The following is a 12,006-nucleotide window of genomic DNA, read 5'->3' as shown; positions in this document are numbered from 1 at the left end:
ACTTGAATTGTATCTCCCAGAATTCCCATGTGTTGGGGGAGGTATCCAGCGGAGGTAATTGAATCATGGGGGCCGGTCTTTCCCCTGCTGTTCTTGTGATCTGATGGGTTTATCAGAGGTTTCTGCTTTTGTTTGTTTCTCATTTTTCTCTTATTGCTGCCATGTAAAAAGTGCCTTTCACTCACTGCCATGATTCTGAGGCCTCCCCAGTCAAGTGGATCTGTAATCCAGCTAAACCTCTTTTTGTTCCTAGTTTCAGGTATGTCTTTATTAGCAGTGTGAAAACAAGCTAATACAATAATGCATAAAATTCTCCCTTTCTTGCCACTCCCAACCCCATTCTCACCCCAGTTCCTCAGGTCTGATTTGAGGAACTCATAGCTGCCAAGATCTTTTCCTCGCTATAGAAAGAACTATCATTTCATGCGATTTTATCCAATAATAGACTTCCTCCTCCTTCCCTTCCTCCTGTTCTCCTCCCTCATGTGTATGTCTAACGAGGGGAGAAGTTCTCATTTGTCAATCTTTCATGTCAATCTCAATGGACAGATTTATTCTATTTTTTACCTAATGGAATCTTGGATCTGGGAGAATGAAGTAGGCATAAGGTAAATTCCCCTCTGTGTGCTTTCCCGTTCCTGCCTGGCACATGTAGCTTGTGATAGGGGACTGAGGGGGTAGAATACCTGGAATCTATTTGCCTTGGAGAGCCAAGGGCCTTCTAGGAAAGAAGAGACCCTCACGAGGTCACGAGCATGGTCTGATCCCTGCCCCCCATGGAGATGGAGGTGCAAACAGTTCTTTTTATAATTAAAAAAAAATTCTGTTGTTTTTATGTTTTAAGGGCATGATCTAAGTAGACAGTTCTAAGCATGTTGTAGTTGTAGTTTTTCAGGTTTTCCCTCTTGCCTAGCTCCTGTGGATTTACACCTGAGCATAAAAGAGAGAGGGGGCCATGTAATAACTAAATAAAGTTATTCAATGAAAGGTTTGTTGAAACACTGGCAGCATGGGGAGCAGTGGAAGAGCCCCGCACAGCTGAGAGGACTGACCTCAGCATGGCCACCACAGGGCTTTGGCCCATCTTGTGTTTTTTCTTGGTTGGTCAGCTCAACTTTCAGGAAGCACACTAGGGTGACACCACAGCCCCAGCCAGGTGGGCATGTCAAGGTTCCAGGGATGTCAGCATTAGAAGGAAGTCACTTGCCCCTGGTGGGACATAGGGTTGCTAGATTTAGCAAATAGAAATACAGAATGTCCAGTTGAATCTGAATTTCAGATAAATGACATAGTTATTTTAAGGATGCCTGCCTATCTATCTGTCTGTCTGTCTGTCTGTCTGTCTGTCTGTCTATCTATCTATCTATCTATCTATCTATCTATCTATCTATCTATCTATCTATCTTATCTACCTATCCTCTATCTAAGCTGTCTACCTGTCAAGATGAGATAAACTATTGAAAGAAATATACCTAAACTACTGAAGGGAAGATGTCTTGAAAGGAACATACTTATACTAAAACATGATTCAATCTAGGTTTGGTGGCTCTTGCCTGTAATCCCAGTCACTGGGGAGGCCAAAGAGAGGATCTCTTGCGGCCAGGAGTCTGAGACCAGCTTGGGAAACATAGCAAGACTCTCATCTCAAGGAAAAAACAAAACCATTAATCATTCATTGTTTATCTGAAATTTGGATTTAACTGGGTGTCCTGTGTTTAATTTGAAAAGCTTAGAAGTGGCACTGGGCTTTGAGAACCTGAGAAATGGTCTTAGGTGTGGACAAAACATTCTGGACCATGGCTACTGATAGCCATCTGGTCCACCTTTACCAAAGTGGAGCCCAGTATCCTGGCCACAAACAGCCCCAAAAGGCCCTAAGTAGCAAAAGAGGTATATACCACATGGTAGCTGGGTGGAGGAATCATCTACTAACATTTATTTAGTTAGGTATTTACTGTTGGTCAGATACTATGAATAAGAACACCAGTGAAATGCTATCCATGCTCTAGAAGAAGATGATGTGGAAATAAATGAAATGTGTAAGATGTTACCAGTGCACTAATGGAAGTCTACAGTAGGGGCATAAGGAAGGGAGTAGCCTATTCTACATGTGGGACGGGCAAGCAGCAGCTGCTTCCAGAAAGTTGTTTGTTTTGATCCACGTTGAAATATGAGCAGGAATGCTCCAGGAAATGAAGAATGATAACAGCATTGAGTTGGGTTCAGTAGTGTGTGGGGAGAGGGGCGGGCTAGTTTGTAGAACATTCTTTGCATAGGAAGCTGTGTGGGAAAATAGAGGTGTGAAAGAGAAAGGCATGTTTGGGAAACTATGAAAAGTTCCATATGGCTGGATAACTGAATTTTACAAGGTGGGGTTACACAGGAAGAAGGGCTGGAGAAGCAAGCAGAGGCACATCTTTGAGGGCCATGAGTGCCCACTGTTGGAGTCTGTAGTTCTGGCCATTTGTTCTCAAGTCATGAAGCCTTTGCCTTCTGTGGCCTCTTCATCCTCACCCCAGAACTCTATCCACTGGCTCTTTGTATCTCCTCATTGCCTTATGCAAAAAATTCTGAATCTTCTACACTCTTTCAGCTCCTCAATCCAGCCTCACGCCCTCCATCAACACTTCACTCTCCCTGCCAGGCTGCGCTGGGATGGCCTTGACCCTGAGGACTTGCAACCCCTGGAGCTATGCCCAGCAATGTTATTGGGCTCCCCCATAACCAGCTGGATTTTTCTACCATGCTTTTTTTTCTCTTTGATCCTTCTCATTAAGCATCACTTGCCATTTTAACCTCCCCAGACATCTTCCCTTGGCTTCTGTCAATCATAGTCACTGGGCTTTTCTTCCTATTTCTCTCACTGCTGCTCAGTTTTCTTTATAGGCTTATCTTTCCTTCTGGATTCCTTGAATGTTGGAGTTGGCCTTCATTCTGTTCTCATTTTTTTTTCTATATTCCCTGCATGATTTCCTTCTCTCTCATGGTTATAATTACAACCTTTGTGTTGATGGATGAGTCTTAAAAGTCTCTATTTCCTGTGGAATTTCTCCTAAGCTTCAGGTAATATAACCACCTGCTTACCCAAACTGCTCTCCTTCTGAGGGCCTCCTAAATATCTCAAATTCATCATGCTGAAACTGACATGATTATTTCTTTAACGGCTTTATTGCAGTGCAATTTATATACTAGAAAATTATCTCATTTTAAGTGTACAATTCAATGATTTTGAATAAATTTGCGGAGTTGAGAAATCATCACTAATCTAATTTTAGAATCTAATTTTAGAACATTTCCATCACCCAAAAAGATTTCTCTTGCCCATTTACAGTCACTCCCTGTTTCCACCCCCAGCCCCAGGCAACCAGTAATTTAATTTCCATGTATAGACTTGCCTGCCCTGGACATTTTGTATTAGTATAACTATACAACATGTGATCTTTTATCTGACTTCTTTCACTTAACATGTTTTTGAGATTCTTCCATATTGTAACATGTGTCATTTATTGACAAATCATAGTCCATTGTATGGATATACCACATTTTGTTGATCCATTCACCAGTTCACAGACATTTGGAATTTTCCCCTTTTTTGCTATTATGGACAGTGCTGCAATGAACATTAGTATGAAGTTTTTTTTGTGGACATATGCTTTTATTTCTCTTGGGTATATGCCCAAGAGTGGCATTGCTGGGTCATATGGTAAATTTATGTTTAACATTTTTTTTTTTTTGAGACTGAGTCTTGCTCTGTGGCCAGGCTGGAGTGCAGTGGCGTGATCTTGGCTCACTGCAACCTCCGCCTCCCGGGTTCAAGCAATTCTCCTGCCTCAGCCTCCTGAGTAGCTAGGACTACAGGGGGCACCACCAAGCCTAGCTGATTTTTGTATTTTTAATAGAGATAGGGTTTCACTACGTTGGCCAGGATGGTCTTGATCTCTTGACCTCATGATCTGCCTGCCTCAGCCTCCCAAAGTGCTGGGATTACAGGTGTGAGCCACCGCACCTGGCCATGTTTAACTTTTTAAGAAACTGCCAAACTGTTCTCCAATGACTTTATTTTTAATCACCATTTCCCATTGATCTCTATTTCAATCAATGGCTTCACCATCCATCTAATTAGTAATCCAGAAACTTAGGAGTTCTTTACTCCTTCCTCTCCATATTCCATTAATCACCAAGTACAGTCGATTCTACTACTAAGTATCTCTAGAACCATCTCCAAATCTTCACCCTTTGTGACCATCTGTGTTAGTCCATTTTCACACTGCTATAAAGAAAAACCTGAGACTGGGTAATTTATTAAAAAAAAAAAAAGTTTAATTGACTCACAGTTCTGCATGGCCAGGGAGGCTTCAGGAAACTTACAATTATGGTGAAAGGCTAAGGGGAAGCAAGGCACATCTTACATGGTGACAGGTGAGAGAGCGGGGGCGGGGGGGGGACTGCCAAATACTTTAAAACCATCAGATCTCATGAGAACTCACTATCATGAGAACAGATGAGATTATGGGGGAACCCCCATAATCCAGTCACCTCCCACCAGGTCCTTCCCTCCTGGACACCTGGGGATTACAATTTGAGATGAGATTTGGGTGGGCACACAGAGCCAGACCATATCCTAACTCAGGCCACCACTGTTTTCTGCTTTAGTGACCTCCTCACATTTCTCTGGCCACCTCACCTTCCCCAATCTATTAATTTTTAAAACAAGCTTGTGAAATATTTGGCACTCACAAAAGAATATAGGAAAACATGAATAATATATAAAGCATAAGTGTGAAACAAAAGCCTCGTGGCTCACCATCCAACTTAAGACATGAACATCCCTGCACTGTAAAGTTCCCCGTGGGCTCTAATCCATCCAATTCTTCACACCACAACTGATCAGCACATTTCTCTGCTTTGGAAGATTCAATGGCTCCCTATTGTCTTTAAGATAAAGTCCAAAGTACCTACTGTAGTTTTACAAGTTCTTCATAATTTTTGAAATTCTTCCCCAGGAACCTCCCCTTGCCCCAACTCCTTGTCATTCAGGTACTGCTCTTCAAAGTCACACCTTCAGGGAATGCTGGGGACCAGAGAAGATGCTCTCTGAACCCTAGGCATTTTCTCTAATCATTGCACTCATCACTTTTTACTCCTAGCTGTTCACTGTCTGCCTTTCCCATCAGATAGTTCTGGGAAGGCAGTGACCATTTCCACTTTGCTTGCCCCTGCATCTCCAGTGTTAGCACGGTGTTTGGCACAGAGTAGTTGCTCAGTAAGCATTTTTTGAGTGTTCAGTGGATGAACTGATTCTGATACATCCAGATACAGATATCTGGTAGGTATTTGGAACTCAGAAGAAAGGTCCAGGTTAAAGATATAGAAATGGAAGAATTAAATCATGGAATTTAATGTTGCAACCATAGGAGTAGATGAAGCCACCAGGGACAGTGAAGGCTAAGAGGGAAATCTTACACTCATGTTTGAGGGTTGGGTGGAAGGGGAAGGCCAGCAAAGGAGAGCAAGGGTGAGCTGGGTCAAGGGAACAGGTCTCAGTGAGACGGGAGAGGTCAAGGAATGTGAGAAGTGCCAAGAATACAGGGGGTCTGGCACAAAGGAATAATTGGAAATCTTTGCCAGAGAGTTCCAGAGGAGCTAAAGTGGAAATGCTGTGAGTTGAAGAGTGAAGTACCTGAGGGAATGCAGTGTTTACTGGTCCACAATTTTGAGGCATTTGAGAAGCATAGAGATCCGAAAGAGGGTTTTGATTTTGGGGATATAAATGAGTTAAACTTTCATTCAAATTTCATTCAAATGTTCAAATGCATTGAGTATTTGTGCCAGACAGTGTGCTGGGCTGAGCATCTTTTCTGTTTATGGGAAAGATCCAGTAGAATCTAAAAACAAGATCACTGGAAGGACGTGATTTATGGAGTCAGACTCCAGATGATATGGCACATAGCTCTGGAAAAGGAGACCACTTCTTTTGAGAATCGATGAAGTAGGGGATGGGTGGATATTGAATCCTTGCCTTCTGCTTCCAAATTCAGTGAGCTTTTTAGTCTAACTTGTTTCCTTCTTTGCATTTTTGGAAAGCAGCTAAATGCAGCTTCCCCATCTATTCGTATCTCCTGGGGGAGGGCCAGGAAGAAGAAGGTGGGAACTTAAATTCTAAAGTGTCTCCTCTTCCTCAGTGTTGACCACAGCATATACCTTTCATTTTCATTTCTGCCTTGTCCTGCTCCCTCCTAATCTTTATATATTCACAAATTTAAGTCAAGAAAGTTTTTCCAGGTTTCACTTTGTATTTTATATCTGATGAGAGGATTCATGAAATTTGAGGGTTTGGCAACAGTCTCGAAAAACTGACCTAATACGGAACTGAAGGAGAATTTCTAGATTTAGGATGCTAAGAATTTTAACATGCTTCTGCCGGCAGAGGGAGCCCCAGGATTGGGAGCGATAGCTCAGATGGAGACAATTTCTGGCAATGCCGTCAGCAATCCAGAGGGATTTATGGGTTAACTGAAAATAAAAGAGAATGAAAGAGGGAGGGAAGGAGAGAGACTCATATATATAGAAATAGTTACACACACATAAAATACACGTAACCTGATTCTCTTGCTCCTCGTAACACAGCTAATTTGTACTCTAGTTCAGTGATTCCCAAACCTCCATGAATCATCCGGGAGAACTGAGGGCAGATCCTTAGACCCCAAGTCCTGTTGAGTCTGGCTTATTAAGGGTGGGACCCAGGAATCTGTATTTTTTACAAAGCTCCTGACAAAGATTTTTTTTGGCCAAACTTTAGTCAGGTTCCTGAACCTTCTAGGCCCATCTGGGCACTTCCTTGTAAAATCCAGTTTTACAAAGAATCCTGCTAAGTCAGTTTAGCAAGAACTGCGCCCCCCTCCCATTTTGATACTGATTCCTTGATATCTAATTGGTTTTTTCATTTGCCATCATCCCCCAAGGGGTGCCTGACCACCCTGACCTGTCTTCAGAAATAATCCTGTTTCATTTCAGCCAGAACCCTCCTTATCCCAACCCTGATGTTTCGTCTTAGTAATTTTCCATCCACCAATCACCAATCACCATCCTGCTCTTTGTAAATTATCACACACTTGCCCATGGTGTGGAATTGAGTCCAGTTCTATACTGAGATCTCTTTTCCCCCATTGCAGTAGTCCTGATTAAAACCTGTTTTTACCACTTTAACTGCTCTCTAGCTCTGATTTTCTTTGACAGTCCCCAGGTGATTCTAAAGTAACCTGTAGACACACCAGTCCAGACTTCTACTTTGGGTAATTAGATAAATACTTTTAACTTTAGCTTGTTAGAGACTTAATTTAACGACTCCAGACAACAACATGCTGACTGGTAGTAGAATGTAATCCCTGGGAGACTGCTGTTATGACTGAGCCATTTCCTTTTCTTAAAAAAAAAAAAAACAAAAAACACTAGGTTTTACATTTATTCATATAATACATGAGGAGGGCTTAAAAAGTTACCTGGTACAAAAGGTTCACAACGAGTGACAACAATCCTTGCTCTTTCCTTTCTCAGCCCTGGTCCCACTGAGAGGCAATCATTTTTAAATCTTAATTTATTTTCCCCTGAAAACCAACTCCACATTTGTAAACAATGTACTTTTACTACTATTTCTTTATTTTGCAATTTTGGAAATTACTTATTCATTTCCTGCTAAGGAATGTTGGGATTTTGCTTTTCTATATCACACAAACACCCATTCCCCTTTTTCTAGATTCCTAATATTAAAATATCACATTGTTAATTAAATCAATAGTGTTTGTATTGTTATGATTAATTGTTTACAGCTGAACAATATGGTGTACTATGATACATTTTTTTCTTCTAGTCTTCACTGAATTCCTGGGAGTTAATAATCACTTCATTTTGATTTGTTTGCTTTGTTAGTTGTACATGTCCTTCAAACCCTCTGACAAGAGCTATAAAATTCAAATAAATAAATCAAATTAATCGGGTAATCTATGAGTTCCTTTATTTTTTTCTTGGAGACATTTTACTGAAGGCCTTAGTCCTCCTGTCCCCTGAATCTGGGGACATTCCTTTGGGAATGGGAACTCTTGTTTTTCTCTTTCTTGGTTTACTTCCTCATGTATAATAAACAAATGTTTTGAGACCTTTATGGAGGAGTGATGTTTCACATTTTTAACATATCAGACCCTGGCCAAATAAAGGACACTGTGACGGTTCCGGTCAGCCCTGTCTGCTTGTCCTTGTATTACCTTCTCCTTGATTGTTTTTTGGCCGGGTAAGGATTTCTAGAGAAGACACTGTTTTCTCTTAGAATTGGAAGATGTTGCTGTCTTGCCTCTCAGTTTCTAGCTTCCAGTGTTGACACTGAGAGGTCCAACTGCTGTTCAGATTTCTGACCCTTGGTTTGTGAACTATTTTTCTTTCTCCAGAACTTTTGGGGTCCTTTTATTCCTGGAGTTCTAACATTTCCAATAATACGCTTTGATGAGTTTTGTTGTTGTTGTTCATTGTGTTGGGCACCCACTGGGTCCATTGAATATGGAAATTCAAATCTTGTATTTTGGTAAATTTTAGAGAATTTTTTTTTTTATTATTTTATTCTCTTTCATTTTCTCTGTATTCTCTGTTTGGACTACTTAATAGAAGATGACAGAGCTCCTGAGCTGATCTTTTAAGTTTCTTATCTTTCTATGTCTTATGTTTTTAAAATCTCTTTCCATTTTGTCATATTTTCTGGGAGATTTCCTCAATTTTATCTTCCAATGCTTAAGTTTAATTTTAATTAATTAATTAATTTTTTGAGACAGAATTCCACTCTCGTCCCTCAGGCTAGAGTGCAATGGCACGATCTTGGCTCCCTGCAACCTACGCCTTCTGGGTTCAAGTGGTTCTCCTGCCTCAGTCTCCTGAGTAGCTGGGATTACAGGCATGCACTACCATGCCCGGCTAATTTTTGTATTTTTAGTAGAGATGGGGTTTCACTATGTTGGCCAGGTTGGTCTTGAACTCCTGACTTCAGGTAATCCACTCACCTTGGCCTCCCAAATTGCTGGGATTGCAGGCATGAACCACCATGCCTAGCCCTTCATTTTAATTTTTAAATGTCCAGTTGCATTTTCATTTAAAGAGCCATTTTTTTCTTCTCCGTACTTAAAAATTGGTTCTTTATTTTATCATGTTGTTGTTATTTTTTGAGACAGGGTCTCACTCTGTTGCCCAGGCTGGAGCGCAGTGGTGCCATCACAGCTTATTGCAGTCTCAACCTCCTATGTGCAAGCAATCCTCTCATGTCAGCCTCCTGAGTGGCTAGGCATGCATCACTACACTCCACTAATTTTTGTAGAGACTGAGGTCTCTCTATGTTGCCCTGGCTGGTCTTGAACTCCTGGGCTCAGGTGATCCTCCCACTTCAGTCTTCCAAACTGCTGGGATTATAGTCATGAGCCACTGCTGGAGAAGGAAAGTTTATTTTCAGCCAAAAATTGGCTTCTTGATCACAATTCACAAATTATCTTCCCTTATCTCTGGGGGATATTGATGTTGCTGTGGCCATTACTGATAATTATTACTTCTGCTTTCTAGATTTCCTCCCTTGAGGTCCTCAGTATCAAAGGCTTTTGTTCCATGCCTAGTGTCTTAGTCTGTTTGTGTTACTGTCAAGGAACCCCTGAGGCTGAGTAGTTTTTAAAGAAAAGGGTCTGTTTGGCTTATGGTTTTGCAGCCTGCAGAAGAGGCACAGTGCCGACATCTCCATCTGGTGAGGGTCTTAGACTGCTTCCACTCATGGCAGAAGAGGAGCAGGCATCACATGGCAAGAGAGGGGTGGGAGGGGCCAGCCTCTTTGAACAATCAGCTCTTGCAGACCTCGTAGAGTGAGAACTCACTCATTACTATGAGCATGGCACCAAGTCATTCATGAGGGATTCACCCCCACGACTCAAACACCTCACATCAGGCCCCACTTCCAACCTTGGGGATTAAATTTCAATATGCAACTTGGAGGGGACACATATCCAAACTATGTCACCTGGTGATCTTTGTAGTCTCTTCCTTGGCTGTCAGAAGCTTTGTGTATGAGGACAGGGCTTGTCCATTTTTGGACTTCACTGTAGGATAATCCAGAAGGCCCCTGGTGGTTTCATTGGGGGAATGTCTGTAGTGTTCATTGTCATCAATCAATCATCAATGTCTGTAGTGTTTGTCTCTTTGGTTGGGCCCTTTCTACAGGGAAGAATCCTTAATTCTTCTGCCTAGTGTAAGCTGGGGTAGGGTGGGTGGAGAGGGGTAGAGCTAGGCTGTTTGTGTTCTGGGAGCTGAGCCAGTAAAATGGGCTGGGGAATCTCATCTTTCAGTATGGAGTCTTTCTCTAATCTCGCTATTTCCAGCTCCATGCCTAACCCCACCCTCTGCTGTGTCTGATGTCCCTAAGCCTGGTGTGTCTTTGTTAAGTTTCTCCAGAAAGTAAATTTTCCTTCTCCAGCTGGAGTAGCTGTAGAGGCCAAGGGTCTTCTCCTGTGTTCACCCCCACCTGTTCCTCCAACTCCTGAGGCTTCCCATCATGAGCACTCAGACTCCAGCAGTCTTGGGTTTGCTAAGTCACTTATTACTCATCCATGTACTTTCCCTCTTCTAAGAGTGTTGACATTCCTTAACTGTTGTTATCTCTGTTGTTCCCATGTTCCCAGTCTTTTTGTCCTTATGGCTTATGGCATATAAATTCTTCTACTGTCATCAAAGCATTTTGTCAGGATGCAGAAATTAATGTCTGTTCAGAGTGCCAGGTTTAATCCTAGATAGCTATTTTTGTGTGGCTTGTCAGGCTTGAAAGGAGAGGAAGCTTATAGTAGTGATATCTTCTATTTATCCCCAAATTACCAAAGAGTCATGAGCATGGAAACAGGACATTTTATTGCATGGTTTTATTGGAAGGAAAGGAGGGGAAATATTTCATTTGTTTGTCCACTTAAAAAAATATTGAGCACTAATACATCTCTGGAATTGTGCTAGGCGCTGGGAATGCAAAGGCTTACGAATATGTGGTGTCTGCTTTCAAGGAAATTGAAGTCAAGTACAAGGAAAGTAGGCAAGTAAATCAGAGCTCACCATAGCATGATGTATAGTGTAATAGGAATGTGTGTAGAGTACTGTCGAAGTAGAGAAGGGACATACCATCCAGCAGGAAAGGGCTCTGGGAGGTGGTCCGGGAGCTCGGTTTTGAAGGCTAAGTACAAGTTATGAGGATGTTGGAGAAAGGCATCCCAAGCAGAGGGAACTGCATCTATTCAGGCAAGAAGTCTAGAAACAGCATGGCATTTCAGAGGAAACTCAGGTAGCCTGAATGGCTAGAGCAAGGGTCTGTGTTGGGGAGGGGCCTGAGTAAGACTGGAACAGTCAGTGAACTAGCCATGTCTCTCCAGAGCCTGATCCTGGCCCTACCAACAAGAGATCCAGAAATCAGAGTATCTTATTCCCTCTGTGAATTTGAGCAAAGTTAAAACAATGTTAATTGTAAAATGAGGATAATATGAAGATTACATAAAGAAATGAGACATGTAAAATGCTGATCCAGTGGTAGGAATGTAAAATATTCTAGTTCTTTCATGACAAATCTGCCTTAAATCTCTCTCCTCCCTAGTCTCCTGACAGTTATAAAACAGATTCTGGAAAAACTTAACTATTGGGGAAATCTTTTTCTTCTTTCTATTTCTGCCAGGGGAAGATTACTTGAGCATCTTTTAACTGAATTTGTATTTAGTCAGCAGCTGCGATGTTTATGAGCTCTCAGACATCTGGGATACCTTCCTGTAAAGTTTTCATCATTTCTTAAAAGGCTCCTGGATGGGACTCTGGGATAACTGAGTTCCAGTCTCCCTCCCATCACTGACAATACATGTGACTTTGGGCAAGGCCCTTCCCTTGTCTTAGCTTCAATTCCCTCACCTGGCAAATAAGGAGATATAAATTAGATTACCTTTAATATTTGTTCTAGCTCAGAAA

General features: G+C 41.8%; 1 protein-coding gene across 6 annotated transcripts in view; it reads right to left on the bottom strand.

The window, feature by feature from the left end:
- HSD11B1 (hydroxysteroid 11-beta dehydrogenase 1) overlaps nucleotides 1–12,006 on the bottom strand; it is a 68,757-nt gene that overhangs the window by 44,662 nt on the left and 12,089 nt on the right. The window lies entirely within an intron of this gene.

The sequence above is a fragment of the Macaca fascicularis genome, chromosome 1, assembly GCF_037993035.2.
Source record: "Macaca fascicularis isolate 582-1 chromosome 1, T2T-MFA8v1.1".
Lineage (NCBI taxonomy): Eukaryota > Metazoa > Chordata > Mammalia > Primates > Cercopithecidae > Macaca > Macaca fascicularis.
Note: the sequence above shows the minus strand (reverse complement) of the source record. Positions and strands in the feature narration are given on the sequence as shown.